The 14,313-nt window shown below is 48.6% G+C and overlaps 1 protein-coding gene across 1 annotated transcript in view; it reads right to left on the bottom strand.

Annotated features, from left to right (window-relative positions):
* Nucleotides 1–13,543, bottom strand: part of TAOK3 (TAO kinase 3) — a 199,321-nt gene extending 185,778 nt beyond the window's left edge. The window contains 1 exon segment of the mRNA XM_049788899.1: nt 13,447–13,543. The gene's annotated coding sequence lies outside the window, so the exon portion shown is untranslated.
* Nucleotides 13,544–14,313: the final 770 nt, after the last annotated feature.

The raw sequence follows: 14,313 nt of genomic DNA, 5'->3' as shown, positions 1-14,313 counted from the left end.
CGGCATTCCATATGGTCTCCCAAGCCTGCCATGAGTAACCCCTGTTACTCATGTTAGGCATGACCCAAGAACAAACAAAAAAAAGTTGGGTTCAACCCCTGCACCCCATATGATCCAGACTGAGACACAATCATGTGGATATATGGTGTGATATTAGGATTAGCTTTTTATTTGTAACCCCAAGTCTACCAGGAGTGATTTCTGAGTGCAAAGCTAGGAGTAATACCTGAGCACAGCCAACTTTGGCACCAAATATATATATATATAATATATATAATATATAATATAATATAATAATATAATATATATTATATTATACTATATATTATATATAATATTATGTTATATATATATTATATTATATTATTATATATTATATATGTAATTAAAACTGTGCTTTCATAAAACCTAATTTCAATTTTCAGCACTAGGAAAAATATTTGATACGTCAGAACCTGGGTCTGTCCCAGATCTGCTGTGTGCAAGGAAAATGCCTTACCACTGTGCTATCTCTTTGGCCCCTATGTTCTATTTCTGATTTAAGTGAATATCATCTTTGATTGAAATGACAGGGGGTCTTACTTTATTGTGGTTAATATTTAGAGAAAGGAAAACAAGCTTCCAAGTATCAAACTGGGGGTAACTCCTGGCAGTGTCCATCCTTTACTCACTAAACACATCACCTAAGGAAAAACCAAAATAAATCCACAGACCCCAAGTGGAAGATCATTTCAGAGAAGTATATTTCAAACAAGGATGTAAGTTCCTAGAATAATTCTTGCTATTTTCTCTAGGAGCAATAATTATATCTAAACACTATCTTTTAGCCTCAAATGGATATTTAAGATGAATGAAATTAAAACATTATGCTTTTTAACACCAAGAAGTTGATTTCAGAGGCCAGAAAGATAGCACAGAGGTTAGGGCATTTGCTTTGCACCTGGCGACCCAGAAGGAACCCGAGTTCGATTCCCAGTAACCTATTAGGGTCCCCCCAAGCCTGCCAGGAGTGATTTCTGAGCATGCAGAGTCAGGAGTAACTCCTGAACATAGCCAGGTGTGGCCCAAAGAACAAACAAAATTAATTTTTTTTTACAAAGGAGAGCAAATCATCAACAAAATAAAAAGACCAACTATTGAATGGGAGACATTATCAGCCATTTTAAGAGGTATCTTAAGAGGTTAATTAATGCCCCAAATATATAAAGCAAGCATATCACGTAATCGCAAAACAACTATCTGATTTCAAAATGTGCCTCACGCCATATGTAGTGTGGCCCTGGTTTCATTTTCCAACACTTCAAATAAAGACGTTAATAAAAATGGACAGAGGAGGGTGCCAGAGAGAGATAGTACAGTAGAGATGGTCCTTGCCTTCCACACCACTGACCTGGGTACAATTCCCAAATCTGAGAGACCTTCCCGAAGTGATTCCCTGAGCACAGAGCCAGGAGTAAGCCCTAAGAACAGTAGGTGTGGCCCAAAACAAACCCCAAAACATGGGCATGGGGCCAGAGGGCTAGAAGAGCAGGCACCCCAGGCACCCCCACCTGGTTCCCTAAATCTGCCAGGAGTGATCCCTGAGCACAGAGCCAACAGAATGCCAGAGCACCACCAGGTATAACCCAAACCCCTCAAATTAGCAAAAGACCTATAGAGACAGTTTTCAAAAGCAGATATATGGACGACGGGTACATGAAAAGATGCTAACAATGCATAATATCTGGAAAATGTTGACCAAAACTGTCACCCACTTTCATCTTCCTATGTAACCTTACCTGATAGTAAGACCTGCCCATTTCTAGGAGGGTTCTTTGGGAGGTAACAAAAAGATTACCTCAGAGGCAGGAAGAGGAAAATTTTTGGAGGAGAGATTGAGAGAGATACAGGAAGAGAGAGCTGGCAGGATGGAGGGAGAAGGAACATGTTGAATGCAGGACTTATTATGAATCCAGTGTAAAAGGTTGTGATAGGAGCCACACCTATTGGCTAGGGCCCTGAATAAAGCTGATGTCTCCTGAAACCTTATTGCTGTGGATGATTTTCTCGACACTATCCTGAACCTGCAGACCTGCTGGCTGGAGGGGCTTGCAGGCGTGTGGCCCTGTCTGGTAGAGAAAGGCCTCACCCTCTATCCCTCTCACCATCATCCACCTCCATCCAGCACTCCATAATTAATGTTTTACAACACAAAACTATAGTGAATTATCATCTCACACTTGTCAGAATTATTATCATTAAAAAAATAGTGATCAGGCCTGAGTGATAGCACAGCAGTAGGGCATTTGCTTTGCACGCAGCTGACTCAGGATGGACCTGGGTTCTATCCCCAGCGTCCCATTTGGTCCCCAAGCCAGGAGCAATTTCTGAGCGTAGAGCCAGGAGTAATCCCTGAGCGTCACCGGGTGTGGCCCCAAAACCAAAAACTAAATAAATAAAAATAGTGACAAATATTATGTAAGATATAGAGTAAAAAGGAACCTGAGTACTGGTAGTGATAATGTAAACTGGTACACTTCACTGTGTGAAAACAGCGTGGAGGATCCTAAAAAATAACAACTAAAATCTTGTTTGATATATAGATGGCAAAACACTACACTAATACCTGAGGCAGAAGGTTATGCATCATGGATACCTCAAATTCAAAATACTTTGAAGAGCTGGAGAGATAGCACAGAGGTAGGGCATTTGCCTTGTATGCGACTGATCTGGGAGGAACCTGGGTTAGATGCCCAGCATACCATATGTTCTCCCAGCCTGCCAGGGGAGATTTCTGAGTACAGAGCCAGAAGTGCCACTGGGTGTGACCCAATCAATCAATCAATAAAGTTTAAAAAATAATACTTTGAAAAGGTTAACATTGGGGCCGGGAAGGTGGCGCTAGAGGTAAGGTGTCTGCCTTACAAGCGCTAGCATAGGACGGACCGCGGTTCGATCCCCCGGCGTCCCATATGGTCTCCCCAAGCCAGGGGCAATTTCTGAGCTCATAGCCAGGAGTAACCCCTGAGCGTCAAACGGGTGTGGCCCAAAAACCAAAAAAAAAAGAAAAGGTTAACATTGAAAAAGTATAAAACATGGGACTGGAGCAATAGCACATCAGTAGGACATTTGCCTTGCACATGGCCGACCCAGGACAGATCCAAGTTTGATCCCCAGCATCCCATATGGTCCCCTGAGCCTGCCAGAAGTGATTTCTGAGCGCAGAGCCAGGAGGAACCCCTGAGCTTCACCGGGTGTGGCCCAAAAACCAAAAAGAAAAGAAAAGAAAAGGATGCTGGTGAGGTGGCGCTAGAGGCAAGGTGTCTGCCTTGCAAGCGCTAGCCAAGGAAAGGACCACGGTTCGATCCCCCGGTGTCCCATATGGTCCTCCCAAGCCAGGGGCAATTTCTGAGCGCGTAGCCAGGAATAACCCCTGAGCATCAAATGAGTGTGGCCCGAAAACCAAAGAAAAGAAAAAAAGAAAAAAAAAAGAAAAGATAAAGGATAAAACAAGTAGAAGCTCTATTATATCATATTAAAGAAAATATGTGTCTAATGAGAAAAATGTACAAAACAAATAATTGGGTGACTCCAAACAAAGAGAAGTAAGAAGAAGGCCTTCAGGAGGCCTCCTGAATGACGGCATTAGAGGTAAGCCTGAAAAATGGGGGAGAAAAGGGTGTTTTGGGGAAGAAAAGGGGCAAGAACCAAGTTCTGCAGATAGCAAATCAGTGAGGGCTTGGCCCCTAAAGAGGCTGGTCTGATGGAGGCAAAAGATAAGGACACACGAATATTCTGCATACATGCAGACCTGACATAGATCTTTACATCCATCACCTGGAGTGATGGAAACTGAAAAACAGGCTGATAAACCAGGCTGGGTTTGAATTTTACGGGCCACGGGGAAGTCTTAAAGGTGAAGGACATGGATGATCACTGGGTTGGTCACAACATTCGGGAACGTCTTCCCTGGACTCTCCCTTAGGTTCTCCTTAGCTCCCTCTTGGAACCTGGAAGGTTGAGAGAGGAAGATGGGCTGAGTTTAAAAAGGCACATACGGGGGCATAAGAATGGCTCAGTGGGTAGGGTGTTTGCCTTGCACGCATGCTGCCAACCCAGGCTTGGTCCCCATCATCCCATCTGGTCCCTCATGCTCACCAGAAATGATCCCTAAGCACTGAGCCAGGAGTAACCTCTGAGCACTGGGTATAAAAAAAAAAAAAAAAAAGCAAAAGAAAATGCAGATTCATGTTGCTACAGTGGCCAAGTTTCCCACCTAGGTGACTGTGGGTCACTGTGTCTCAATTCCCCTATGTGTGAATTCTTCTTTTTTTTTATTTTGGTTTTTGGTTTTGGGGCCACACCCAGCAACACTCAGGGGTTACTCTTCACTCAGAAATCGCTCCAGGCAGGCTCAATGGACCATATGGGATGCCGGGATTTGAACCAAGGTCCATCCTGTGTTGGCTGCGTGCAAGGCAAATGCCCTTACTGCTGTGCTATCACTCTGGCCCAGCCCTTCTTGACTCCCTTTGGATGGAATAAAAGCTGTCAGTACAAGACAAGACACAAAGGTAAAGAGACACCTAGACTAATTATTTCCTGGCCAGAGATGCAACAGTCACTCATTTAATTCACACACACTACACTTCCTCTATACTTTGTCTTGAAACAACTTGGCCTTGCAGCAGGAAATAAGAAATAAGACCCCTACCTGCCCCCGTGCACTCACAAATTGCAAAATAGCTCAAAAGTAACATGGAAACAAGGAATTGCCATATGCTGACAGAAGAAGATATTTGTACAAGAGACAAAAGACGGGGAAGGGGTTCGAACGAGACACAGTGGGTCAGGGACTTGCCTTGCACATGGCTGACCCAAGTTTGAGTCCTAGCATCCCAGATAGATCCCCAAACACCACCAGGAGCAATTCCTGAGCAAAAAAGCAAGACTCGTGTTCAATTCCCAGCATCCCATATGGTCCCTTGAGCCTACCAGGATCAATTTCTGAGCTCAGAGCCAGGAGTGTCCCCCGAGCACTGCTGAATGTGGCCCCTCAAACAAACAAACAACAAGAACAACAAAAAGCTTTAGATTGATCTGTAAAGTATTTAGGTAACTTGAACCACACACAACTCTGACAACAAAATTGTCTATTTAGTGCCTATTATAAACATTCTAAATAGCAGACAATTTGGTTCTCATAGTTTGGAAAGAATTGAGATGACTTTTTGGCACATAAATTCAACATATTTAGCCTATAATTCTAGTCATATATACAGATAAGTTTCCCTTTTCATTGATTACCTTTTTGTTTGTTTTTTTTTGGAACACTCCTAGCAGTGCTCAAGGGTATCTCCTGGATCTGTGCTCAGGAATCATCCCTGGCAGGCTCAGGGAGACTGGTCCTTTGGGATGCTGGGGATTGAACCTGGGTAAACTGAATATCAGGCAAACACCCTACCCACTGAAATATTGTGTCAGCCCCTCATTTCCATTTTTAATTTGAGGTACAGTGATTTGCAGTATGTTTAACAAGAATTTCGTACATCTATCATTCCAATACCACACCTACCACCAAAGTGCCCTCCACCAAAATACATTTCTCCACCAAAATCCATTTTTTAATAAAACAAATAAAAATAAAAAGGAGGGAGAATAATAAAACCTAAGCTGAGTGTGAGTTTAAGAAAGAGTAACAAGACCTGGGAGATAGCTTAAGTAATAAAGTTCATGCTTATCATGTGCAAGGCCCTGAGTTTGATATCCTGCATAGAATGTCATGCCCTTCACCCCAATATTACTCAGCCTAGCCCTGGTGGCTCCCATAAAATTTTTTTTGTTTGTTTTTGGGCCACACCCGGCAGTGCTCAGTCAGGGGTTACTCCTCGCTCTGCACTCAGAAATCGCTCCTGGTAGGCTCAGGGAACCATAAGGGATGCTGGGGATTAAACCCAGGTCCATCCAGGGTCGGCTTCATGCAAGGCAAATGCCCTACCACTGTGCTATCACTCTGGACCTGATCAAATAATTTTTAATTTAATAATATATATTTCTTTTAATTTGAGTGTGTGTGTATGTGAGAGAGACAGAGAGACAGAGACAGAGTCAGAGGGAAGAGGTACCTGACTTGGCAGAGGGCCAGCCTTGGTTGGATCCCCACCTAGCACTGCATATGTCCTAAATGTCCTAAACATTGTTGGGGATCACTTCTGAGCACAGAGCCAGGAATAAGCCCTGAGCACCACTGAGTGTGGTCCCAACTTTACCCAACCCAGTGCTTCTCAATTATTTTCTGTCATGCCTCCCTAGGAAGAAGAAAACATTTTTGTGCCCCCCCCCCGTGTGACTGTAAATAGTATCTTTATTTAAAAAAAACTTTAACCTGAAAAACAAAAATATATCAAATAATTTGAGCTGATTTTTTAATCAGAGGTGATGTCTGAATTAACGGCTACAATGAGCACGTTTGCAATGCACAGCTTTTCGAAGTGGGATTTGAAGCAGCAACTCTCAGCTCCAGAGACACACAGAGACCTACACACGGGGCTTAGCTTGTTATAACAGTGTTTGCTGAGGTCAAACGTGCCCCCCTTTATAGAGCCTAACGCCCCCTGGGGGGTGCGCCCCACTATTTGAGAAGCACTGACCCAACCCAAGATTATAAAATAAAGAAACATTAACGAACTTTTTACATATCTTCAAAATAATAAAGCTACAATTTCAATGCATGAGACAATGAAATAATATCACAAGCCCAGGTACCTGAGTTGAAAGCCACTATACAATACCCCAAGACACAAACCCTCCTTATTCAAAATTGTCCTCTGGGACAGAAATCTCCCCCAAAGAATTTAAAAAGAAGCTTCAAAGGAGATTAAAATAAATCTTCTAGGGCAGGACTGATAGCACAGTGGGGAGAGCTTTTGCCTTGCACACAGCCAACCCAGGTTCGATCCCCAGCATCCCATAGGTCCCTAGAGCCTTCCAGGAGTGATTTCTTAACACAGAGCCAGGAGGAACCCCTGAGCACTGCCAGATAAAAAGTTTTCTTGGAACAAAGAGAGTCCAGGAGTTGAGGTACTTGGTGTACACAGGTTTGGCAAAACAGGTTTGAGTTAGATCCCAGGAGCTGAATGGGGTCCTCTGAGCACCTCTAAGAGTGAGCCCTAAGTACAAGCAGAACCAGGAGTAATCCCTAAACTCTTGCAGGTGTGGCCCCAAACTCCAAAATAAAATGCAAATTTTGTCCTTTTTTTTCTGTGCCAGGGATGGAACCCAGAGGGCAAGGCCAGTGCTTTTCTGCTGAAATACATCCTGGCCCTAAAAGAAGTTTCCTGGAGGGCCAGAGCTGATAGCACATTGGTAGGGTGCTTGCCTTGCACCCACCCAGGACAGACCCAGGTTCAATTCCCAGCATCCCATTTAGTCCTCGGAGCCTGCCAGGAGTGACTTTCAAGTGCAGAGCCAAGAGAAATCCCTGAGCACCGTCGGTTGTGGCCCAAGCAAACAAGCAAATCAACAACATAAAGTTTTCTGGAAAGAAATTTTACAAGAGCCACAAAACACTTTTCGATGGCCATTTGCTCTTCCTCTCTCCTCTCTGACCTCTCTCTCTCCTCTGTCTCTCCTGTCTCTCCTCTCTCTCTCTCCTCCTCTCTCTCACTCTTCTCTCTCTCCTCTCTCACTCCTCTCTCTCTCACTCCCCCCCCTCTCTCATTTCTTTTGCGAAAGGACCAAATAAAGAATCAAGTTAAGAGAAAGACTTTCAACTCCGACCCTAAAATAAAAGTGGGTTTTTATGCCTTCTCGGACTACCACTAGCAGCCCAGGTGAAGACTGGCAAGCCATGAGAAGGTCTATTGAGGCTGGCTTCGGATTTTCAACTGAGTGAGATATCCAGGTAGGCGCGACATCACAAAGGCCTGCCTGTACCTGGCTGAGGTGGTGAAGAAAGTGCAAAATGGGTCATTGTGTTTCCTGGGCAGAGCTTGCACCCTGTGAAAAGATGAAGAACAGGGGCCGGGCGGTGGCGCTGGAGGTAAGGTGCCTGCCTTGCCTGCGCTGCCTAGGACAGACCGCGGTTCGATCCCCCGGCGTCCCATATGGTCCCCCAAGAAGCCAGGAGCAACTTCTGAGCGCATAGCCAGGAGTAACCCCTGAGCGTCACAGGGTGTGGCCCAAAAACCAAAAAAAAAAAAAAAAAGAAAAAGAAAAGATGAAGAACAGTTGTAGAAGGCCAGACCAACGGCACACACTTGGTGGGGGCTAAAATCATTTATATGGGAGTTGTTGGCTTTTTGAATTATGGTTTTTAGTCCAAAACAAAAAATGAGAAATGATTGAAGTGATAGCACAGCAATAGGGAGTTTGCCTTGCACGACCCAGGTTCAATCCCTGGTATCCCATATGGTTCCCCTGAGCTTGACAGGAGTGATTTCTGAGTGCAGAGCCAGGAGTAACCCCTGAGTGTTGCTGGTTGTGGCCCCAAAACAAACAAATTAAAAGACACAGTTTAAGGGGCTGGTAACGCACTCACCTTACATGCTGCTGAACAGGGCTCTACCCCCAGCATCCAATATTATATTATCCCCTTAGATCTCCCCATGAAAACCCTCCCAGAGATTCCCCAAGCCAGAAATAAATTCCTGAGAACCTCCAGAAAAAATATAGCTTAAATAGCATATGGTAATGACTTGATGTACTTTTAAGTCTCTTATGGTTTATCAAAAGAAAATAAATTTCCGCAGCATTCCTATCCTCCAAACCTCCTCTCCAAGCATTGGCCCTGTGGACCAGAGAGATAGGCCAGCGGTCGGGTGTTTGCCTTGCATGCAGCAAATCCAGGACAGACGGTGGTTTGAATCCCGACATCCCATGTGGTCCTCCTGAGCCTGCCAGGGGCAATTTCTGAGAACAGAGCCAGGAGTAACCCCTGAGGGCCACTGGATGTACCCCCCTCAAAAGATAATAATAATTATTATTATTGGCCCTTCTATCACTCAAAACTATGACAATGAATGTCCCTTCTTCATCTTTGGTCAATAACGTAATGTAATGTGGCTGAAATGCCTGTTTTCATAATCACTCAGGGGAATATGAGAACATTTTCTTTCCTAACAAATATTTTTATCTTTTAGCTGAAGGAATTTCGGTCAGAGATGGGATAGCAGGTAAGGTCGACCTGGGGTCCATCTCTGGTAGCCCGTGTGGTACCCCAAAACCCAGCCAAGAGTGATGGCGGAGCTCAGAGTCAGGAGTAAGCCCGGAGCACAGCTAGGTGTGGTCCCCCCAAACAAAACAAACAAAAATAAAATGCTACAAGCCAGAAATGAGCTAAGAAGTATGAAGAGCTTTAGATGTTCAAAATTCCTATTATTACGTAAACTGATGGGTAGTGAGATTCCAGATCTTTCCATAGACTATTTTGTTACATATGTAATAGGCCTCATGAGGTAACATATTGCTCCTTAAATTCTAGAGTGTTTCAGAAAAAAATTGAATTTAGAATTTTCATACATAAAATAAATCATGATGTCTTATATTTTATTTTTTATTGGTGGGGTTGAGCCACACCCAGTGTGTTTAGGGCTGACTTCTGGCTCTGTGCTGAAGGATCACAGGGAGAGGGTGGGTTGGGGACTTTATGGGGTGTCAATAATAGATGCCAGGTCAGCTGACTATAAGGCAAACACCCTGCCCACTGAGCTATCTCACTGGCTCCTATGGTATAGTTGAAACTTGTATTTGCTGCAGTTAATCTTCTCTTCTCTATATCTAGATTTTTTTAGAATTGGTTTTAAAATAGGTAGAATTTTGGGGCCGGAGCACTAGCACAGGGGTAGGGTAGGATAGCACACAGCCAATCTAGGATGGACCTTATTTTGATACCCCAGCGTCCCATTTGGTCCCCCAAGCCAGAAGCAATTTGAGTCCAGAGTCAGGAGTAACCCCTGAGTGTCACTGGGTGTGGCCCAAAAAGCAAAAAATAAATAAATAAACTTGATAGAATATTCATAAGTACCTAGTACCACACTCTGAAGCCACAAAAGTAATGTATTTTAACAAATAATTTTAAAAAAATGTGATCTCAAAAATAAATAAAAGGCACATTGTACTCCACTTATTATCAATCTACTGAAAACTACTTTAGAAATTTTTTTGTCCTAGAATATAGATAGGCAATTGTACCAGTATCTTCACAATGTGTTCCTGGAGAAATTAATTATTTCTTTGGTTAAGGTGCCCGTTGCTACACAAGGGCAAAAGGATTCTGAGCTATGTCCTTGATCTGAAACAAAGTAAATGTCTAAATAACAGAGGCGACAGTCACCATCCTTATGATTTTCCCTCCAAGTTATCACTTTTAGGGAACTTCTGAGAAATAACAAAAGAGAAAAGTAAAGAAAAGAAGAGACTACAGAAATGCAATGTCCATGAGTGAGTGAGTGAGTGAGTGAGTGAGTGAGTGAGTGAGTGAGTGAGTGAGTGAGTGAGTGAGTGAGTGAGACAGACAGACAGACAGAGAGAGAGACAGAGAGACAGAGAGAGAGACAGAGAGAGATAGACAGAGACAGAGAGACAGAGACAGAGAGAGATTTCTTGAGAGAAAGAGATTTATTCTTATTTTTGGCAGGCTCGGGGGTAATTGATGCCAGGGATTGAACTAGGGTTCATCCTGGGTTACCCGCATGCAAGGCAAATGCCCTACCATTCCAGCCCAGAAAGACATATTTAAATGCCAAAAATCTCTGAATAAAACCCCAACAGTTGAAAATCGGATATGAGAAGTAGTCCAGGTAGCATTGACAAAGCCTTTGAGAGACAGGGACAGTATTAGGGGGTTAAGATGCACCACCAGCCTGCCGGAGAGATAGCATGGAGGTAAGGTGTTTGCCTTTCATGCAGGAGGTCATTGGTTCAAATCCCGGTGTCCCATATGGTCCCCGGTGCCTGCCAGGAGCAATTTCTGAGCCTGGAGCCAGGTATAACCCCTGAGCACTGCCGGGTGTGACCCAAAAACCACAAGATGCACCACCAGGAGTGATCCCCATGTACAGAGCCAGGAGTCACCCCTGAGTATCACCTCTGAGACCCTTATCCCCCCAAACAAACAGACAGACAGACATATCCTAAGTATTAAAAACAACCAGCCAGGCCATCCTGGGTTCAGCTTCAGCATAAAATGGACACATGCGCGTCCTGACCCGGCCTGACCCGGGTGCCAAAGGTCCATCTGGCCCTTTGGCTTGTCCTGGGGTCCTGCCAGATGGTGGCGGGTGAGCGATAGAAATCGGGGTTCGCCTCTTCGCAGGACCCAAGTGGCACGGGGTGGGCGGGCGACTCCGGATCTCCAGGTCTCCATTCAGCGCATCCAAGTGGGACCAGCCCTGCTGCGCCAGATGTTCCTTCAACCCGTTGCCGATGGGGCCCACAAGGGAAGGGGGAAAGTGTCCCAGACGCCGAGACAGATCTGAGGTTCAAGGCTGGGGACCGTCCTGGTGGTGGGTCCTCAAGAGCGCGCGGGTCTGTGCGCAAAAGCGCAAAAGCGCCAAGGCGCAGGGCGGCCCGGAACCCCGCTGGGCTGTTGGGTGGACTCGGCTCTGGCTTGGGGGAACCTCGAGGTAGGGAAAGTGGGGTGATGGGAGGCTGGGAGCTGCACCCTTCGAGCGCGCTCCGGGCTCCGGCCCCCCCCAGTCCAGAGGCACCTTACATAATCCCCGTCTGAGTTCCACCCTGGAGGCACCCGCACCCAGAACCCCGGACCAGACTGGACCCGCTTTCCCGGCTCCTCTAGGAGTCCCACCTCCCTGTACCCCCAGTCTGGGCTAGCTTGGACCCCCGACCCCCCCAACCCCCCCCCCCGTCCTGGCTCTTCAGCGCCTTTCCTCTGCACGTTTCCACTGGCCGGCTCCCTCCCGGGGATCCCTCGCCCTCCAGGACCCCCAGGCCTCGGACCCGCGGTCCCCAAGAGCCCCTCCCAGGGTGGGGCCCCCCTCTGCATGGGTCGCCTATACCCTGGGTTCCTCCCGGGGGTTCCCCATCTTCCAGGAGTCCCAGCCATTTGGACACGCTCCCAGAGCCCCTCTCGGGGGTCCCCCTGATATATCCCGGGTTGTCTCCCAGGGGTCTCCCCTCCCACCCTCCAGATCCCCTAATCCCGGCCCCTCTCGGGGTCCCCCTCTGCACGGATGCGCTCTATACTAGGACCCTCAGCCACGGCATGAACCCTATATACCCTGGGTCCCTCTTGGGGGGCCTCGCCTTCCAGGATCCCCCAGGCAGGCCCTCGGCCCTGTTCCCACAGCCCCTTTCGGAGGGGGCCCCTCTCTATACGGACCCAGGGTTCCCCCACTCTCCAGGACCCCCAATCCCGGTCACCCTCGGACCTCCCCAGGCCCCTCTCAGGGTCCCCCTCTGCATGGACCCGATATTCCTCGGGTCCCTTTGGGAGTCTCCACTTTCCAGACCCCCCAATCCCGGCCCCTCTCGGGGTTCCCCTCTGCTTGTACCCTCTGTCCCTTGGGTCCCTCCCAAAGACCCCCCCATCCTCCAGGATTCCCGCCCCTCGGGCCCGCTCCCACAGCTCTTTTTGGGGTGGGGGTCCCCCTCTGCACGGATCTACAAACCCCCACTCTCTAGGACCCCCAACCTCTGCACCTCTTGGACCTTCCGAGGTCCCTCTTGAGGTTCCCCTCTGTATGGACCCAATATTCCCCCCCCCCCGTCTCTCAAGGGGGTGCTCCACTCTCCAGACTTCCCAATCCTGGTCTCTCTCTGGATCCCCCTCTGCATGGACCCTCTGTCCCCTGAGTCCCTCCTAATGGCCCCCCATCCTCCAGGACCCCTCCAGACCCTCGCACCTGCTCCCACAGCTCCTTTCATGGTGGGGTCCCTCTGTGCTCAAACCCAGGGGTCTCTTCCATCCTCCAGTCCCCCCAATCCTGTCCCCTCTCGGGGTTCCCTTCTGCACGTTCCCTCTGTCCCTGGCTCCCTCCCAAACACCCCCCCATCTCCAGGAACCACCCCAAGTCCTCGCACCCATTCTCACAGCCCCTTTCAGGGTGGGGTCCCCCTTTGCACGCATCCAGGGGTCCCCCACTTTCCAGGACCCCCAATCCCGTTCCCTCTCGGGGGTCCCCCTGCATGTTCCCTCTGTCCCGAGGGACAGATGAGGTCCCTCATCCTCCAGGACCCCCAGCCCTTCGGATCTGCACCCACATGTCCTTTCGGGATGGGGTCCCCCTCTGCATGGCCCCAGGACCCCCACCCCCCCTCTCCAGCACCCCCAATTCCGGCCCGTCTCGGGGTCCCCCGGTGCAAGATCCACTCTATCCCGGGGGTCCCTCCGTTCCCGACGGCACTCAGGGTCCCCTCCCCGCAGACACGTTCACCTGGGGGTGTCCCCAAGTCCTCGCGAGGGGTCCCCCCAAAACCCGGGGCGCCCTCCACACACCCCACGCTCACCTGCGACCGGCTGTCAGCCGCACCCTGGCTCTGATCGGAGGAGTCCGAGTCCCGGGCCGGGCCTGGCGGGTCGCCGTGTCGTGTCGCCGTGTCGCGGCTCCGCTCCGGGCAGGACCCGTCCCTGTCCCTGTCCCTGGCCGAGGGGCGGGGCCAGTCAGGGGCAGCCAATCACACGCGGCTCCGCCGAGAAAACCCCGCCCCCGCCTCGCCAAGGCCACGCCCCCGACCGGCGCTCGGCTCGTCGCGCCTGATGGGCCTGCGCGGGAAGGGGCCGCACATAGACCTTCGATTGAGCGTGCCTGCGCTGACCGAGCGGTCGATGGCGGCGAGCGATTGGCTCGTCGAGGAAGAGGCGTGGCATCGAGGGGCGGGGCTTCCGCGGACGCGGAAATGCGGGTGAGGTCTGTCTGTCAGTTTCCAAGTCAGTTTCCCCAGGGCCAGCCGGGGGTCAAAGTTCGTGGCCAGGGTGCCGGAGAGATAGCATGGAGGTAGGGCGTTGGCCTTGCAGGCAGAAGGACGGTGGTTCGAATCCCGGCATCCCATATGGTCCCCCGAGTCTGCCAGGAGTTATTTCTGAGCGTAGTCAGGAGTAAACCCTGAGTGCTGCCGGGTGTGACCCCCCCAAAAAAATGTTCGTGGCCTCTAGAAGTTTTCTTTTGTCCCCCTGGGAAACTGTCCCAGAGGTCAAGGTTCTGGAGGGGTGCCAGCATGGACCACCAGGCTAGGGAGCCTCTGGGGAGCTCCCTGGAACTTCCCCCTTGGACTTGCACAGCTTGCACATTGAATTTTTCCAAAATCCATTTATTCCAAGTTCTTGCCAAAATTTTTCAGTTCTTCCTAAATTAAGTATTTCTTGGCTCAGGTCCT

This window comes from Suncus etruscus, chromosome 15 (assembly GCF_024139225.1).
Source record: "Suncus etruscus isolate mSunEtr1 chromosome 15, mSunEtr1.pri.cur, whole genome shotgun sequence".
Taxonomy (NCBI): Eukaryota; Metazoa; Chordata; class Mammalia; order Eulipotyphla; family Soricidae; genus Suncus; species Suncus etruscus.
The sequence above is the reverse complement of the archived record's forward strand: the minus strand, read 5'-3'. Positions and strand labels throughout refer to the sequence as shown.